The sequence below is a fragment of the Megascapheus bottae genome, chromosome 1 (genome assembly GCF_031878675.1).
Source record: "Megascapheus bottae isolate mThoBot1 chromosome 1, mThoBot2.hap1, whole genome shotgun sequence".
NCBI lineage: Eukaryota > Metazoa > Chordata > Mammalia > Rodentia > Geomyidae > Megascapheus > Megascapheus bottae.
In genome coordinates this window covers 85,611,616-85,631,120 of record NC_143509.1, presented here as the reverse complement: position 1 = coordinate 85,631,120, position 19,505 = coordinate 85,611,616, and the positions used below count along the sequence as shown (strand labels likewise).

The 19,505-nt window shown below is 34.3% G+C and overlaps 1 protein-coding gene across 1 annotated transcript in view; it reads left to right on the top strand.

The window, feature by feature from the left end:
• Positions 1 to 19,505, top strand: part of Robo2 (roundabout guidance receptor 2) — a 1,066,805-nt gene that overhangs the window by 619,468 nt on the left and 427,832 nt on the right.

Here is a 19,505-nt window from a genome sequence, read left to right as displayed (position 1 = left end):
TGAAATCACGGCTCTCCCGTGTGCATGCACTTCTATTTTATTTTTTTTAACAGGCCCTGGTTATTGCCCAGATGCTTAAGATCTAAAAAATTAAACAATAAATATAGTACATAACTTTGGCTTCGCCCCCCCCAACTACTCTGATTCATACGTCAGGTTATGTGATGCTATATATTTATTTATACTGAATACATATGGCGCTTATGTTAGTATGTTAAAGCAGCTTGGCAATGCAGCATGCTGTTCATGCTGAACATTTTAATTATTGATGAAAGTGATGACTACGTTAGAAGAAGTTTTTTTTTTTTGTATAACATGCCATTGAGTACAAAATGTACCTTCAGTATTATACCTTTGCCATGGTTGCATAGTGATAGATGTGTAGTCCCTAAATAATTTAGCAGACAGCTTTCAGAGGAATTTGTAGTATCATTCTCTAGATTGAGATGCTTACTTCTAGGTTGAATGTAGACATTACCCTATTCATGAAGGAAAAAATCATACCATCAATAGTCTTTTAACTTTTTCCTTTCTTTCTTTCTTTCTTTCTTTCTTTCTTTCTTTCTTTCTTTCTTTCTTTCTTTCTTTCTTTCTTTCTTATTAGCAAAAATTATTAGAGGCTTTCTGTGAGGAGAATATGGTCATGTGCTGGAGAGGATTCCATTTCTATTCAATAACCAACAATAGTTAAGGACTTGCCATATTTCCATATTTAGATTTTTTTGCCAGTCCTGGGCTTGAGTTCAGGGCCTGAGCACTGTCCTTAGGATTTCTCAAGGCTAGAGTTCTACCACTTGAGTCACAGCACCATTTCTGACTTTTTTTCTATGTATATGGTACCAAGGAATCGAACCGGGTCCTCATGCATGCTAGGCAAGCACTCTACCACTAGGCCAAAATCCCAACCCATGTTTAGATTTTTTTAAACTATATTTTCTTACTCACCAGATTGTTCAGATAATAACTCAAGATATAAATGTTTTTGCAGGTATTTTAACATTGACTTTATGAATTCATCGAATGGTCAGTTGTTTTCTAGGACAAATTAAAAATCACTTTTTTGGTATAGTTTACAAGTGAGGATTTGGATTGTATTTTAAAGGCTCTGCTATATTTTGATAATATATTATCAATTTTGAAGAAAGCTTTTATATAGAATGAGTCTGAGTCAATACTTTTATCTAAGAGGTGTTTGTATTTTCTACCATTTTTTGGTTGTTGATTTCATCTTCATAGAGAAGGGATGTGATAGTTGTCAAGATGCATACGGTTTCTTATATAACCATGAGAAAATGCTAAGTGATAGATTCAGTCTTAAGTCCTTAGTTACAGTTTATACCTGTAATGACAAGTGCCATGCTTTTGCAGTGATGACAAAACTTGTGATATTGTGTTAAATTTGCAGAACTATATTATTATTTTTACATGTGACATCAGGTCTTGGTACACAGAAATGAAGTCATGTTTCAGTTCATTCCTGTTCTCCATTATCTGGTCTTCTCATATATACTTTCTGCCTGGAAACCTAGAATCCACATGACTGGTATTATCCATTTCATATTTCACAAAAATATTTCCCATAATGGCAAAGTGATCAAGGTGCAGAGAGTTAGGGGGAATTCAAAGACAAAATCTAGCATAATTTAAAGGTTGATTTTAAGGAACTGTGCTTTGCACAAAACAATCCTTATAACTAAACAGTGTAAATAAACTCTGGTATCACAGGAATAAGTAAAATTGAGAAAGTTTTTTTTCTGTTATCTTCTCAGTGAGAAAGAATTATTTTATTCCCTTAGCTAATTTTATTTCCCCAAATTAAAGTTTATCTAAATTGGAAAGTAATTTTTTGTTGGACAGTTATGAGCAATTTTTTTGGAGTCTTGGCTTTGTTAAAACTTCTCTGAACTCACAAACTTCTTTTATTTTTATTTCATCTAAAAATTGCTGCCTTTCCTAATTGAGTCATTAATAATGAATCAATCTGTTATAGGAGAAAATATTTTAAACCATAATTCTTATTCATGTAATGTGACAGTAGCATTTTTTATTTCAAAGTAAATGATCTTTAAAAAATGCTTCTTCAATTACTTATGATCTAGAGAGGAGAATGAGAAGGCTTCAAAACTGGATTTAGCTAGTGAATAAAATTCTTTCTTCTAGGACCATATCAACAATTCATGCCATTTGAGGCATCACAAGATCAAATACTATTCATTTGTATGTTACTCATCTCTTCCCATTAGCTCAGCCTTTTCTCTTGTGTTTTTCCTGAAACATATTAAAATGGAAAATTGGGTCAACACATAGTAACTTTTCAGTATTTCTTGATAATTATAGTGTATTATTACAGAATAATAGAGGAATGACTTCAGATTTTATTTTGGAACACAACACATATACTCATTCATGTTGTGTTTTACTTCTCATCTGGTAAGAGTATGTGGATATATAGTGAAAGGGTGCTGGAGAATAGATTCAGAGAAGAAGACATACTGCAACCCAGTTCAAAGAGTTTGCAATATAGTTTGGATGACAAACCTATACATATGTAATTATCAATTAAATATACAGATGTACAAACACTGAAGCTTGTTACAAAGACAAATGTTAGACTATGGAAACCCAGGGGAGAAAATATTTAATTATTCCTCAATAAATTATTTCACAAAAAGATTTAACCATCGTAAATTACATGAACTCTGGAAAGTCAGAAGAGAATGTCTGAGATGGAAATTTCAGTGAAGAGTGACTATGATGAGTAGAATGTAAGCAATACAGAACACTGAGGGTTTGAAAACCTGTAGGTAATTTGATGTGGTATGCTGGTTGGGAGGAATGAGTTGGAAAGGTTGATGTATTCTGACTCATAAAATCTAGACTTTTTTGTTATTTGTCAGGCAAGTCTTTCAATTAATGTACTGAAGGGATGATAAACGAGGTAAGAGAGTAAAAATCTGTCAAATAGTTCAGAAAAAAAAGCTTAGTCATAAATTAGAAGTGGAAAATAGTGTTAAAGGTTGGAGAGATTTGTAATAGAGCAAAACCTTGATACATAAGGCCATATAGTATGAAGCTAATTGAAAGGACCTCCAGGATATTGAAACAAAAGCCCTATAATGAATGATTGTTTTCCTTAATGTACTATGTTATCTCTCATCTCTTTTGCTGTCCCTTGGTTATTTCATATTGTTACGGTATCTCACTTTGTTATCTGATATATTGGATATATTTGTATTTGGTTATTTGAAATTGGATAGGGAAGGGGTTAAAACCAAGATGGGGGGAGGGTAATGGGGACCAAGACATGTGAAAAGGTATCAATGTATGTGAACTAATGCACCTTCTATCTGGCAAATATCATGTAACCCTTTTATTAATTACAATAAAAATATTTAAAAAAAAGGTTGGAATGAAAAATGATTAGAAAGAGATGAAGGAATTATAAACTAAATAATTTCAGGATCAGTTTAGGAAGAGAGAGAGTAACCCCCAGGCAATCTTGTGTCTGATGATCTGTATTCTGGCTTGTATTGTGCAATATTTTCAGTCATCTCTGATTTTTGCTCACTACATGCCAATAACACTCCCTGCCAGCCTAATTATGACAACCAAAAATGTCTACGCATTGAAAAATATCCTCTGAGATGTAGGTGTACTGCCACGACCGATTCATGTTTCCATAATAAGTGGGACAACTTGTTGAAGGCTTTGTTGTGAACTAATTAGTAATATGAAAGTATGAACATTTTTGACATTAATTTTCAATGGGAATATACAGTATCCTGCTGTAGCAAAAGTAAGAAAGATGTGGCTAGTCACCGAGTTTGGTTTTGATAATGTGGACATCAAAATATTTTTTCCTCTCCCCCCCATTCTTCAGTGTTATTTACTATTTAATGGTACAATACAGAGAGAAATAGAATACTGAAGAAGATACTAAACAAGAAAAAATGGTCATCCAGGACCAATTATTACAGTAAGTTTGATTCAACTCATTATTGCTCTTTACTTTCTGTTCAAAATTGGTTTAGGAAAGCAAAACAAAACAGAACAGTTCCAAGTGCCGTCTAAGCCGCTTGAACTTAAGGAATGTCTTAGGAAAACTAATGTCTTTAGGGTGGGAATACAGCTTTTTAGAGCCAAAAGCAGTAGTGTGGGCTCTCAGTCAGGTCCTAGTTTTTCAGTGGAACCAGCAAGAGAGCATGGAGTTGCTGGGCAGATAGGGTTTCAGCCCTGGGCAAGTGCTGGTGTGTGGAACAGAGGGAGCACAAGGAGCCCTCTGGGAAGCTTGGCTGCTCTTGAGGAGCCAGTCAGTGGCAGGCCCTGGAGATCCCTAGAGATAGCAGCTGTAGCCCCAGGTGGTAAATATATGACAGCAGTTGATCTATCGACCAGGGGAAGAGGGGTACTGGCTTAAATGAAAATTCATGAAAAATTGATGAAGTCCCAGATTATTTTTTTCTCTATCCTCTCCTCAGCACTCTGCTAGTGCAGAGAGGAGAGATTAAATGAGGTACTGAATGCTTTAGAGGCAGGAGGTTGGAGTTCAAAGGTCAGGGGTCACAGAAACTGATCTTGGTTGTTGTTTACTTCTAAAGCAAAAGTCAAGATAAGAACTTTTGAGATAAGCTGATTTAGCTGTGCTTTGGTATATAAAATGGACTAAATATTCTAACAGAAGCTTTTGATAAGACTACAAAAAGGAGAAATAGATGGTATTTACTTCAGTCTTGACTTTCTTCCCTCCTTACATTTTACTCTTTCCTTTTCTTCTTCTTTCTTCCTCTTCTTTTCCTCTCCTTTTCTTCCTCCCTGTCCTCTTTTTCTCTACCTCTCTGTTTCCCTGTCCTTTCTCTTCTTCCTTTTTTTCTATTTCTTTATATTTTAGAATTCATGTTGAAAAATTTATTTAGAAAAGAAGATCTTATAGCTCACAGATTGCTAAACTAGTAAAGGTATAACAGAATAATCTACAAACATAATCATCCCATGTGCCTTAAATCCAAAACTCAGTTGATATTTCATGGGTAGAAGGAAAAGAAGTTATACAGAATGGCATTATGCAGATGGGCATTAGTGTGAGAAGGCGTAGGTGGTGCTGGAAATGACCACTAGGCTCTTTTTAAAATTTTTATTATCAAGGTAATGTATAGAGGAGTTAAAGTTACATTCACCAGATAGGTGCATTACTTCTCACATATTGATACCCTTTCTTATGTGTTTGTCCACATTTCCCTTCCCACACCCCCTCCTAATCATCGTTTCCCCTTTCCCTTTCCTATTTCAAATAAACAAATAATATACAATATTATATGCAATAGGTATATACAATTGGTAACAAAGTGAGATACAGTACCAATATGAGATTAACCAAAGTGCAACAAAGGAGAAGAGAAAAAACATAGTACATTAAGAACAACAGTCACTCAAGATAAAGCTTTTGTTTCCATACCCTAGAGATCCTTTCATTTAGTCTCATTCTGTGTGACCTTATGTATCTAAGTTTTGCACTATTGGAATCCTCTGCTAGGTGAGTCCTAGATGTGTACTAATTACTACAAATGAGGGAAACCATTGAGCCTATGTTCCTTTGGGTCTGGCTTATTTCACTTAATATGATTTTTTTTCCAAGTCTTTCCATTTCCTTACAAATGGGGCAATGCAATTCTTTCTGATGGCAGCATACAATTCCATTGTGTATAATTACTACATCTTCTTGATCCAATCATCTATGAGGGGCATCTGGGTCGGTTCCATATTTTTGCTATAGTAAATAGTGCTGCAATGAACATCCTTGGACCATTGGGCTCTTTATCATCTTCAAAACTGATGCATACAGAAGTTCTTAGGGATTTATTTTGTTTTATTTTGACTTTAGGTGAATTATGTGCTGAGAAGAATGTCATTATCCTTCATAATGACATAGGTAAATTATCAAAAGTCCTGTTTGGAGAGCATGTAAAAAGCTTTCTCTAGACAATGGTGGCTGACCAAAAAACAAAACCAGAAATAAAATGAAACAAAAACAACTTAATTTAATGAGTTTGGATTCACAAATCAAATCTCTTTGACATATGTAGTTCAATGGTGTGTTTTTCCAAACTTGTCTGACTGATACTACAATCTAATCTAGAATATTTTCTTCATTTCAAAAGGAAAACCTATGACCATTTTTAGACAGTGTCCATTTGTTTTCAGCTTCTATAGTAAGGATGCCTTTTCATTTTGTGATACTTCACCAAATGTTGTCAAATGAAAGTCTTTTTTTTTTTTTGGTCACAGATATGGGTGTGAAAATGTTATTCCAGGGAAACAGGTTGAAACTTCTTATCTATTTAAACATGTATAATGATACATTTTTGCATCAGCTTTTTTTTTTGTACCAGTTGAGTAAACTGCATCTAATCCCTTACTCAATTCAGATCTCAAGTTGTCATTCATGGAAATTTAGCCTGAATTAACTCTGATTGCAGAATGCACAAGTGAATAGAAATCTGATATCGTCTCCTTTTCAAAAGTTTATTCCTATAAGTATCATTATTTGCAGTGTAATGTTAAGCTACTTAGAAAACTTGAGGGAAGAAAACATAATACTAAGGTATAAAATACATTATGCTGATTTCTAACAAAAAAAATCACTGTAAAATCAAAACAGTATGACTTGTCTTGGACATCTTTCCTTTTATTTTTTCCCAGTTGTGGGGCTTGTGCTCAGGGCCTGGCCACTATCCTTGAACTTTTCTCAAGGCTAGAGCTCTACCACTTGAGCCACAGCACCACTTACAACTTTTTTTTTTCTATGTATGTGGTAGCAAGGAATTGAACCCGGGCTTTCATGCATGCTAGGCAAGCACTCTACCACTAGGCCAAACTCCTGGCCCTTGTCTTGGAAATCTTTCTTTCTTGCTTGCTTGCTTGCTTTCTCTCTTTCTTTCTTTGTTTTTCATTTACTACAATGATCTATTTTCTTTTTTTATATATATTTTTATTGTAATTAATAGAAGGGTTTTATTATATTCGCCAGATAGAAGGTGCATTACTTCACATACACTGATAACCTTTCTCATGTCTTGGTCCCCATTTCCCTCCTCCCCACTCCCACCCCTCATCTTGTTTTCCTCCCTTTCCTATCCAATTTCAAATAATGTATCCAATATATCAGCTAACAAAGTGAGATACTGTAACAATATGAGATAACCAAGGGACAGCAAAAGAGATGAGCAATAACTTTAAGGACAACAATCACTCATTATATGGATTTATATATCCTAGAGGTCCTTTTATTTAGCGTCATACTGTATGGCCTTATATATCTAGGTTTTGCTCTATTGCAAATCTCTGCTAGGAGAGCCCAACGTTTCTACTGATTATGACAAATGAGGGAAACCATTGAGCTGCAATGAACATCGTTGTGCTAGTGGATTTAGTATGTCTTTGTTTCATACCACAATGATCTATTTTCTATAGGCCATTTTATAGGAATTCCTGGTCCCATTTTATTTTTATTTTTCTGTTTATTCATATTGAATGAGGACATTTTAGGTTTTTCCTTAAAGAAACTTCAAAGGTTTTATTGTTCTACCTCTTGTGAAGGGTCAGCAGGATTTTAAGAAGTTTGAGACTTGGATGTATTAAAGTTTACTGGGGAGAGGTAAAATCTTCCATGATGGTGTAGTATAATGTCTTTCAGGGCAGGCTTGCCATAGGAGTTAAAAAGAAAGGCCACAACATGTTTCTGGCTGAATAGGGATGAACATGGGCTTAGGAAACTGAAAGGAAGTCTAAAGGAAAAGGCCTGAGGTTCTGTATGAGCACATTTGGAAGCAGATGAGTACACTAGTTTGGTTGGAGTATGAACTCAGGGGAGGAAGAAAAGGTGGTTTAGAGCGGGCCTAGGGACTAGTGCTGACTGATGACTAGCCTACCTTGGTCCAGGACTTTAGGGATCCCCTTTGGACCTGAGATTCTTATTTGAAAGATATAAAAGAAGATAGATAGTCCAACACAGTGTAAGATTCATTAGGATAAACATTGCAGCACTATTTACCATAAAAAAGATATGGAACCAACCTCAGTGCCCCTCAGTTGATGAGTAGACCAACAAGATATGGTATTTATACATAATGAATTCTATGCTGCTGTCAGAAAGACCGACAAATCTCATTGTATCATTTTTCATTGGCTCATTGGGTCATTGTTGTGCAATGACTTATAGACTTATAGATCTGTTGTAAATCAGAATACCTACATTCATGGGGAAAACAAAACAAAACAAAACAAAACACCAAACATATTTTAAGGAGCTACATTGCAACTCCTAGCTGAGTACCTAGCAGTTCATAGGTATAATATATAAGTTCAATACACTAAATTTACATCTTCCTTTGAATTCCAAATTCATTAATAAAGTAAGTTCTGTTATTCCACTTTGGAAATGTTCTCTGGTCTGCTCCTAATATCCATTTAATTCACCAATGTGATACAACCTCCATCCTTTCATACATTATTTTATAGTATATCTACCACCATACTGGACTGTGTTCTAATTGCCAGAAAAGTGGAGGAGGTGAATGGATATGCATAATGATACCAATGGTTAAGTAGGAAGTATCAGAATTGCATCCAAGTTTCTTATGCAAGTTTCAGAACAACCCTAAGTTTTGGTTAGTACTATTTTCTCCCCATTATGTCCCGAGTATAACATTGAGAATTTGAACTCTGATAAACCTGGCTCTCAAGCTTGATTTCCTAATGATTATGCTAAGCACCCTCATTGATTTATTTAAACAAGCAAATAAAATCATTTGACACTTAGAAAAAAATCATTAGTGTTTGTTTTTGGCATTTTAAGGGGATACCATTTTTTCACTTGTGGATATGCAATGTTGATAGTGTTGGCTGAAGCTAAGAATAAAGCATAATTTTAGTATGTTAAGGAAAAGAAACAACAGATAGAGTAATCTTTTCTATTTTTTATTTAGTTATGTATTGACATTTGTGAGCTCATTAGTTTATTCTAGTAATTTGATTTTCCCTGTTCAGTTCCTACTTGTCAAATATCACTATCAGGAAAATCCATCACTCCCAGTTCCTATTGACATGTTTGCAAGCTAAAGCAGCTTGGAGATTAAGAATCCAATTTATAAGCTGAGTCATCTGTCATTTTATATCTAGAGATAACTTGACTAAGTTCACCAAAAAAGGAAGTCTGATAATAGCAATGAAAGTTTCACAATACTCTAGAGTTTTGAGGATAGTTAACATTGTTTTGTATACCATGTATATGTTATAGATATTTTTTATTTTGTCCATTAGTATTGGTCCATTTAGCTGTCTAATTATTATGTTTATATACTTTTTAAAATTTCTAAACTGAATTAAAGGAGGATAGATATAACTTTACAAAATGATTCTAATAGGTATCCCACAGTCAGAAAGTCTTCATACAAATCAGAGCATGAACTATAAATGTTTAGAATATTACAAGAGAAACATTTCTATATTTAAGATTTAGTGAAGATTTCTTAGACATGATACTAAAAATACAAACCATGAAAATGAAATTAGTAAATTTGACTTCTTTACAATTACAAGCATTTATTTCTAAATGAGGGTAAAAAGATGATATAATACCTGTGTAAATCACAAAACAGATTAAAAAAGCACACATCTAGGGCTCTCCTAAAATGTAACTTTAAGTACAGCAATCCAATATGCGAATGTCAATTAAGCACACCAAGAGATACTTACCTGTAGGAAATACAAATTAAGGCCATTCTAAGAGATTGTATACTTTTGTAAACAACCAAAATAAAAAATTGTGATATCACTAAATAATAGGAAAGATGGATTTTTTCATCTGTTATGATATAAGTCTTAGAACCACATTGTAGAATGGTTTGACAGTTTCTAATATATTTATCTTACTATCGTACTGCTGGTCATATCTCTCAGAGAAATGATAACTTATATGTGCAGATACAGTGTTGTAATAAATTCAATACCAGCTTTGTTTGTAATAGCAAAAATACAGAAAAATCCTAAAATGTCACTCAGTAGACAAATGATTGAACAAATTATGTTGTATGTATACTAGGGACTACTACTTAGCAACAAAAAGAATCCTTTTTTGTTGATAATTATTGATAGGCACAGCGACTCAGATGAGTCTCCTGGGTACTATGCTGAGTGTAAAAAAGCAGTTAAAAAGACATTTCAAAAGGTCACATACTATACAAGTCCATTTACATAATGTTCTTGAAAAATGACAAAGTTGTATGATGAAAAAAAGATTAGGAATGGTTAAGGGTTAGGGATGAAAGGAGAGACAATACTAGCTTATGGATGGAAAAAGAGAGAAAGATCTTTATGGTGGAGATAAAGGTGCAAGGTTCAGTATCTCAGTGGCAGTGGTAATGACACTAAGAAACAAATGAACAAACAGAACTTCACACATCAATTGTACCCATGTGAAATGCCTGGATTTGATTTATATTGTATTTTTTCCATATATTTTTATTGTAATTAATAGAAGGGTTACATTATATTCACCAGATAGAAGGTACCATTACTTCACAAACATTGATACCCTTTCTCATGTCGTGGTCCCCATTTCCCTCCCCCCACCCCTGCCCCTCATCTTATTTTCCCTCCTTCCCTATCCTATTTCAAATAACCAAATAAGCATATATACAATGTTTCAGATAACAAAGTGAAATACTGTAACAATATGAGATAATCAAGGGACAGCAAGAGAGATGAGAGATAACATAGTACATTAAGGACAACAATCACTCATTATATGGCTTTTGTTTCTATATCCTGGAGGTCCTTTCATAAATCCTATATGGATTTATGTATCTAGGTTTTGCTCTATTGTAAATCTCTCCTAGGAGAGCCCAAGGTTTCTACTGATTATGACAAATGAGGGAAACCATTGAGCCTATGTTCCTTTGAGTCTGGCTTACTTTGTACATTTTAACTTTAGGGGGCAATGTGGTCAAATGTGGAATCTTTTTGCCATTTTAATAACTTCCTGTGACTTAATGATTTAAAAAACTAAAGTAGACACTTGAAAAAGTGAAAAATTAGATGGCAAGATATCTTAAGTAAACCTGAATAGCATAAAGATAATCACATTATTTGGAATTGAATATTTTTCGATCTTTTGAAAATTCAAGAATTTTTCATAACTGTTGATGAACTAACATTTTAATTAAAGTCTGTAATTTAAAATTTCCTGTTCTGATGCAAAACCTCATTATTTGAGACTTTAAAAAATAATTTTAAAGAAAATAGTATTTTTTTCTATTTTAAAATTGTATTGTCAGAATGATGTACCGAGGGGTTACATCTATATTCATCAGATAGAAAGTTCCTTCTTTCCTTCCTTCCTTCCTTCCTTCCTTCCTTCCTTCCTTCCTTCCTTCCTTCCTTCCTTCCTTCCTTCCTTTCTTTCTCCCTCCCTCCCTCCCTCTCTTTTTTTCTTTCTTTCTTTTTTCTTCTTTCTTTCTTTTGTGGGTCATGGGGCTTGAACTAGGCCTGGGCCCTGTCCCTGAACTCTTCAGCTCAAGGCTACTACCTTACTCTTGAGCCAAGCCCCACTTTCTGGTTTCTAGAAGTTAATTGAAAATAAGAGTCTCAGGTCTTTTTGTGCCCAGGCTGGGTTTGAACCTGGATCCTCAGAACTCATTCTCCTGAGGAGCTAGGATTACAGGCATGGACAACCATACCCGGCAGTACATATCTTCTTGAACATTGTTACCCTTTCCCATGCTCTTCTCCCACTTTCCCTCTCCCATCCCCCACTCATCTTGTTTTCTCTTTACCTTCCCTTTTTTTAAAATAAACAAATACCCAGTTTACCAGATACCACATTCAGATACAATAATAACGTGAGATAAAACATAAAGGGGAAAGAGGAGAAAAGAAATAGCTTCACATAGTTCATTAAGAACAAAGATCACAAAGATAAAACTCTTGTTTCCATATCCTGGAGTTCATTTTGCTTAGCCTCATCCTGTATGGCCATATGAACATAGCTTTTGAGATTTTATGATCCTGTGCTAGGAGAATCCTAGACATATACTCATTGTTACAAATGAGGGAAACCATGCAGCCTGTGTTTCTTTGGGGCTGACTTCACTTAATATGATCTTTTCTAAGTCTTTGCATTTAAAGAAAATTTTCTGAACATCAAAAGTTAGTAAAAAGGGGGTTACTATAGAACATTTCCAATGGCTCTTGATTGGTGTAATTTTGGAACTGAAATTTTGAAGCATAATGCATGAAACTCTACGACTTTTATGTCTCTGGTTTTTGTTTCTCCTTTTTTGTTCAGCGCAATAATAGACTTAAAATGTGGGCAGAAGAGCAGTGAAGTCAAGAGGTGAATAGTCATGAAAGTTAAATAAGTCTGAGACATGACTTAATTAACAGAGTGTATTATATACCTGTCAAAAAGTCTCTTACTCCAAATATATTAATAGTGCAAATGAGAAAGTGTAATTGAGCATCATTTTTTTTGGCTGCTATGACTGCACATAGAGTACTACATATAGTTGCATATGTTAAATTTATCATGCAACTAAGAAGACAAAGCTATGGATTGTAGCCTAAATTTGTGTATGTATATAAAATACTATATTATGTAACATATACTATAATGTATATATTTTATGTAAAATATTATACATATATTATTGAAGTGATGTACAGCAGGATTGGGGTTTACATTTCTTACTGAAATACCCATAGATTCCATCGTTTCAGCTTACTAAGCACTATAATTCCAAAGAGAAAATAAATGTGTTTATTGACCTGAGCATAAAAGAAGGATCGGTGTGTAGAAGTTGTAAGTTTTATCTTGGATATAGTGGACAGACATATTGTGTATGCGTTATGTTCTGGGATCCTAAGGAATTTTAGTCCAAAGCCATTAGGTGTCTATGATGGGAAATAACTTTAGAAATTACATTGAAATCCATAGGTTAGCATAGTTTTGGGTATGTTTTTCTCTCTAATGAGCTATGAATTTATAGAATTATGAAACAAAGTTCCAAGACTTAGTACCCAAATTCTCAGTCAAAAATAGTCTTTATTAATATTCACAAGGAATTTAATACTGAAATTTTTTTCAATTTTGAATTATCATGCTGTGTGGAAAGTCCTTGGAAAAAAATCCTACTTGTCCATATATCTTATGCATCTTATTTTGAAATCCTTTGAGATTATAAGCAATTAAATTAATTGCATTTTATAAGCCAAACCCTCATTTATAACAGATAATTCCCTACCACCCACATGTCCAGATTCAAGAGCAACTTGATAGAATGGCTGATTTATTTTTTGTTTCCTTGTTAGATCTGCTTTGAATGTTGTTTAAAATGATGTGTTTCATATTCTTATAGGATTTGCTTTATAGCAGCGGGTCCTATCAGCTGCCTATTGTTAAAGCGGGCTACCTATAAACAGATCAACTTGAAAAAGCCTTTCTAAGTGCCTAGTTGGTTCTTCAGGATTGATGGATAAGCTGATGGAGTTTAATCTTCCAATGTGTATGTCATGAATAGAGATGTAAGAGTCTCGATTGGCTTTGTCTTTTCCTTTTCTGACACATCATATGGAAAAGCTGCACTAATGAAGTACCCAGTGGTAATAACCCATTATATGCTAGACGCTCCCTTTATATCGGATGACATGCAAATGAACTGTTCTATTTCAGTGGAGAAAGGGAGACAAGGAGTGGTCTAGTTAATCATACTTGAGGGCTGCCGTAGTTGTCTTCTGGGAAATATTATCATTATTCATTCTTATTTAAGGGTCCTTACTCTATGCATAAGGAAATCTCCCATTCATTCCATTTGGGTTTGATGTTAATTACAGAGGCATTAATGGAGGCTTTCTCACAAGAAAGGAATGTGGGATAAAATCAGAAGAAAAAATTTAAAAAGCAACTTTTGTGAGTCAGGTCATCATAAAAGCATGCATGCAGTAGCTGACAGGATGTGAGAACTTCAGCAATGATAGAAACCCTTGTGGTGCAGATAGAGAAACTGAGGCTTTAAAAAAAGCAGAATGACTTGGGTCCAGGAGTTTGGCCTAATGGTAGAGTGCTTCCCTAGCATGCACAAAGACCGGGGTTCAATTCCTCAGTACCACATACATAGAAAAAAGCCAGAAGTGGTGCGGAGGCTAAAGTGGTAGAGCTCTAGCCTTGAGGAAGTCCAAGGACAGGGTTCATGCCCTGAGCTCAAGCCCAGGACTGGCAAAAAAAAAGAAAAAAAAAAAAAGAAAAAGAAAGGCAGAATGACTTAATCATAGTCTCCAGCTGAGGCCACCAGGACATGCAATTGCATGAACCGGCAACATCATCAGGCCACAAGGTGGGGAAAGCATAATTACAGGAATCTGAGAAATCGTACTCTATCCCCTTTCACTGTCAATAAGATCTTTGATTTTTGACAAATATTTTTACTTCTCTAGCTTAATTTCTTTTGAGTAATGATAAGGAAGCTAGAATATAGTCTTTTCTCCAAAAAAAGAAGAAATCTAAGTGAGTTCATACTCAGGTCAATGTGTGATTATTATTAAGTTTATGGGGAAAAATGGATTTTTAACACATGTATTTTGCTTCTGGAACTTTGGAGGCACCAACTTTGACCAGCAAGAAAATTTAGCAGCAGTACCTTTAATTGACCTTTTGCTTTTATTTTTTTTAGCTCATACAAATGCTTTTTTTTTTTTATTTTTTAAAGACTTTATTAACATTGATTTTTACATCATATTTCAAATGACCTTTTTCCTTTTGTACATAGAAAGGCTATTTTTTCTTATCTGTATAATATCTCTCCTATTTTATTATTTCTTCATGCATAATGTAGCTGGCAACAGGTAAATGCCCATGTCGTGAGTAAAATGAGGTTTTTCCTTAATCTTTGGTGTCTTTTTGAGGAATTAACTGATCGTGTATCCATGTATAAGAAGTGCTATTCAACTTCTGACCATGTAATTAAGTCATTTTTCTCTTTTAATCACTCATTCAGGCTGAAAGTAAATCGTTTTTTTTTTGAAAATTATGTACATCTTAGACCACGATTTCTCATCTTGTACAGTTTTAAGTGTGAATTATTAGGTTGCACACTGGATTCTGCTTTGATTCTCTAAAGAAAGAAAAACATAACAAACAATGAAACCCAAACCAAACAAACAGCCCTAAAGAAGTTAGGTATTGGCTTCTACTTGGCACAAATTTATCTGACTCTATGAAATATATTCACTGAAATAATGTTACTTTGCAAAGAGCAGTCATATACAAACCAATGTCTTATGATATCACCTAAATAATGACTTTTCCCCAAGCATTTTAAACTGTTTTTTAAAATTTTTCTTTATTTTTGCATCTTATTTTCACATAGTTTTGACTGTGTAATATACTTATATTTCAGAAATGCTGTGTACTAGAGGAAATTTAAAAATAATTACCACCAGAAATAGATGTAAATATTCCACATTTTTCCATTTTTATATCAATAATTGTCAAGATCATGCCAGCTTAATCAGAGAAAACTAGTGAATCAGATCCAGTGTGTCAAGTATATATCAATATAACAACAAAAATAAAAATACTACTTATATAACTAGATAATTTAGTTAAAGCCCTTAGGCTCCAATGGATTTTTTTAAGACGATTGGCAAAATTCAAATGATAGCTTGAACATGGTGTCAGAAGAGAGAAATGGATGTAACCTAAATTTCACTGTTCTCTCTAGTAATTTTAAATTCAAAGATTTTGGTCTTAAGTACCTATATACGTAATACTTAGTTCCAAAAATTTTATAGGGTTAAGTAATGAACCTTGATTTTCAGCTTTTCCCTATTAGCTATACTTGTGAATACTCACCCTTCCTCCATCTTTACAAACCATTCAGGAAACACAAGTATAGATGACACAGACTCTTATGGCCTAGCTACATCATCTTTAATGCTCCACTTAATAGCACCAATCTTAGCACTATCCTTAGTACTAACACTAGGAAATTCAAAGCTTGTCCATTCTCCATTCCTCATTTTTTTTGAGTAGACATATTTAAAACTAGAAAGCAACTTTAGAATAGTGTCTCCTTTAGTTATAAAAATGAAATTGGCTTGTTTTGTGCAAATAGTCTTTCTTTAGGTAGACCAGTTGGAATGAGCTATAGAGTGACTGGTGTCTTGAGTGATGTAGTTAATGAGATATAATGACACCATGACCCTGACCCCTCTGTGGCCCTCACTCCTCTCATCCATCTTCTTAGGCCCATAGGCTGAGTTAGTATATAGACTCAGGATTAAACAAGTGTGAATAAACAAGTTCAGTTTATTTTTTCCCCAGTCCTGGTTGGTGGTGCATAGCAGTGGTAAAAGCCAGTAATACAGAACTTAATACTAAGAAAATTCTCTGTTCAGCTCTGCGAATCCTTTTGGAATCCTATGGTCATTGTAGCATATCTAATCTCAGCAGCATGCTTCTTTCCTGAGTATTTAGAATCAGATAGCTGCTGGCACATTCAATGGATGGGTGGCTGATCTATCACTTATCCAGTGTCACAGGTTCCTAAGGCTTTTATCTCATTAGCTGTGATTAATGTCTTTATGGCATGGTCTTGTCTTGCAACTGTTCATATTCAGCAGTTTTGAATGCATGCCTTAGCTTCTTGATATGCAAAGGGTAGTTGTGATTCCCTACCCTCTACCCCATAGGAAAACTTTTTCTTGAGGATTGAGGGGCAAACTGCAATTTCCATATGAACTGATGATTATGTGGCACAGCTCTTTCTGTTTCTTTCCTCATTATTTTCCTTTAGAGTGCTGCCTGTCATTGAATTTAAGAGTGCCTTTAAAGAGGTATGGACAGGTGAAAATAAATGTAATGAAGACTGGAAGAAATGCAATAGACGTTAAGGATGTATTTGATGTAATTTCTCACCTAAAAGTTGTTTTCTTAGGAAGACTTCCACTTAAGTGTATTTTCCCAAATTTAGATGGAAAGACCTGTAGATAAAGAATGCAGTCGTTTCTTGCCTATGGCTATGGTTCATGCTTTATCTGCTTTACATTTGACAAGTCTTTCCCCTTAGCCCTGGGCACCATTTGATAAGTTGGCCAGTCAGTGATTAAACATATTTATTTAGTTCAATGGGTCAGAGCCATGGTGACAGATAGAAAATTACTGATGGATTATCAATTTCAGCACCTTTGACATCTGGCCTCAGTGTAGTCTATCATCTGAACACTCATAACACATCTGCTTAGCCAATAATATGCTCAGCTACCTGTGTGATCACAGAACTGCATATTGGACATATTTTTCTCTGAATTAATAAAACAGACTTCAGAAATTAGAAGAGCTCTATACTGATCTTTCAAAGCTTGAAAGTACCAAATGGCCTATATTTCTCAGGGCTGGCTGGAATAAAAACAGTCAGATACTTTCAGTATGATTTTGCTGATTTTGTTGCTGTTTTCCTTCCTTCCTTCCTTCCTTCCTTCCTTCCTTCCTTCCTTCCTTCCTTCCTTCCTTCCTTCCTTCCTTCCTTCCTTCCTTCCTTTCCTTTTTTCTTTGCCAGTTCTGGGATTTGAACTCAGGACCTGGGCACTGTCCTTGGACACATTTTGTTTAAGGGTAGTGTTCTGCCGCTTGAGCCACAGTGCCACTTCTGGCTTTTTCTGTGTATATAGTATCAAGGAATCGAACCCAGGGCTTAGGCTAGCACTCTACTACTAGGCTATGCTCCCGGCCTTTATGATTTCTTTACCAAGCACATTTTGGACTTATACATAATACATGTAAATATATTCTGGACTTTCATATTATGTGTAAAAAGGTTGCTTCATCTAAATATTCTAATTTTTTAAATAAATGAAAGTAAAAATATTTTGGCAGTTGCCAAAATAAATCCTTAACCAAATAGTTTTTTAAATTAGTTTATGAGACTTCTAACATGTATAAAAACTGCTTTTTTCTGTTTGTTTTTATTTCTATTAAGTTTTTCTTTTTACCTAAGGGGATTCTAATAAAAATATGTGCTTTATAGCAAGTACTAATCTAACATAGATACATTCCACTTTTCTGTCTCTTTGACAGTTTATTCCACATAATCATCTTCAGAGCCTTATCTTGAAATGGCATGTAAAATTAAAAACTCAGTCTTATAGTTTTCATGAAAAATATGATTCTGGATAACATTTTGTATTAAAATATGTTTTTTTCAGAACTTCCCATTGTTTGAGAAATTAATAGATCGTGACACACAACAAACATTAACATTTCCCCCTTATTGTCATTTATTATTGTTTAATATGATTATTCTGATATTTTTGTATTCCATCTTCAAATGGCTCACTTTACTATGAGCTGATGGTCAATTTTTTTGGGGGGGGGTCAGTCATGGGTCTTGAACTCTGGGCCTGGGCGCTGTCCCTGAACTCTTCAGCTCAAGGCTACTGTTCTACTACTTGAACTATATTACCACTTGCAGGTTTCTGATGGTTAATTGGAGAAAAGATTTTCATGATCTTTAGTGCCCAGGCTGGCTTTGAACTGTGATTCTCAGTTCTCAGACTCCTGAGCAGCTAGGATTACAGGCATGAGCCACCGTGCCCAGTCCGTGTTCAATATTTGTATGTGAGATCATAAAATATATGTAATAATAACTTAGAAATGTTGCCTTTCTAAAAAGCAAACATTGAATCTTTGATATCACAGTTTACATTTATTCACTACATAGGCACCCATGCTGTAAAAGAGACAGATCCTTGGGAATGTCCAGTGTTTTGCAATGACAATATTGCAGGTATTTATTGCAAAGACTTTTTGATTTGTCTTAAAGTGATACCTTTAGTAGTTGATTACATCATTTAATCTATTTGTCTGTCTGAGACTGATCAGAGAAGATGCAGAAAATTGTTAGAAGGATTCTGGTCTAGGATCCTGTCTGAAATGGAGAAATTTAGATGAGGAAAGCGAGTAAGCATGTTGAGATAAGATACAATTTAAAATTGAGCAAAGTTGTTTAGGTTAGCTGTTTCATTTGGAAAGTTTATTTAAACACTCATAGGGAAGTTTTTATAAATTTATTTCTATTCATAACATTTCACATGTGCTTTAAATTCTTAAACCTGATACAAAAGATGCTTTCTTAGATGTATTTTACTCAGCTTTCCAAACTGGAGATAGCTTCCTTTCCTTGTTCCCCGAATTCTGAATAACTGTTAAATGTCTGTTTTCTTTTCTTTTGTCTTCTTCTGTTTCTTTTTGCTGTACACCATTTACTGCTCTAAAAGTTAAGGTGTATTTTCTTTTATTCTGGTAGCACACAGGAAAGAAAATTTAATATGAATTATTTTAGAACAAAGATTTTTTTGACCCTATATTTTACCTAGATAATAAAAAGTAAAATGAAAAAATATTTTTATATGATCCATTAGCATTTAAAGAGTTTACTTCAGGAAAATGAATCAACTCA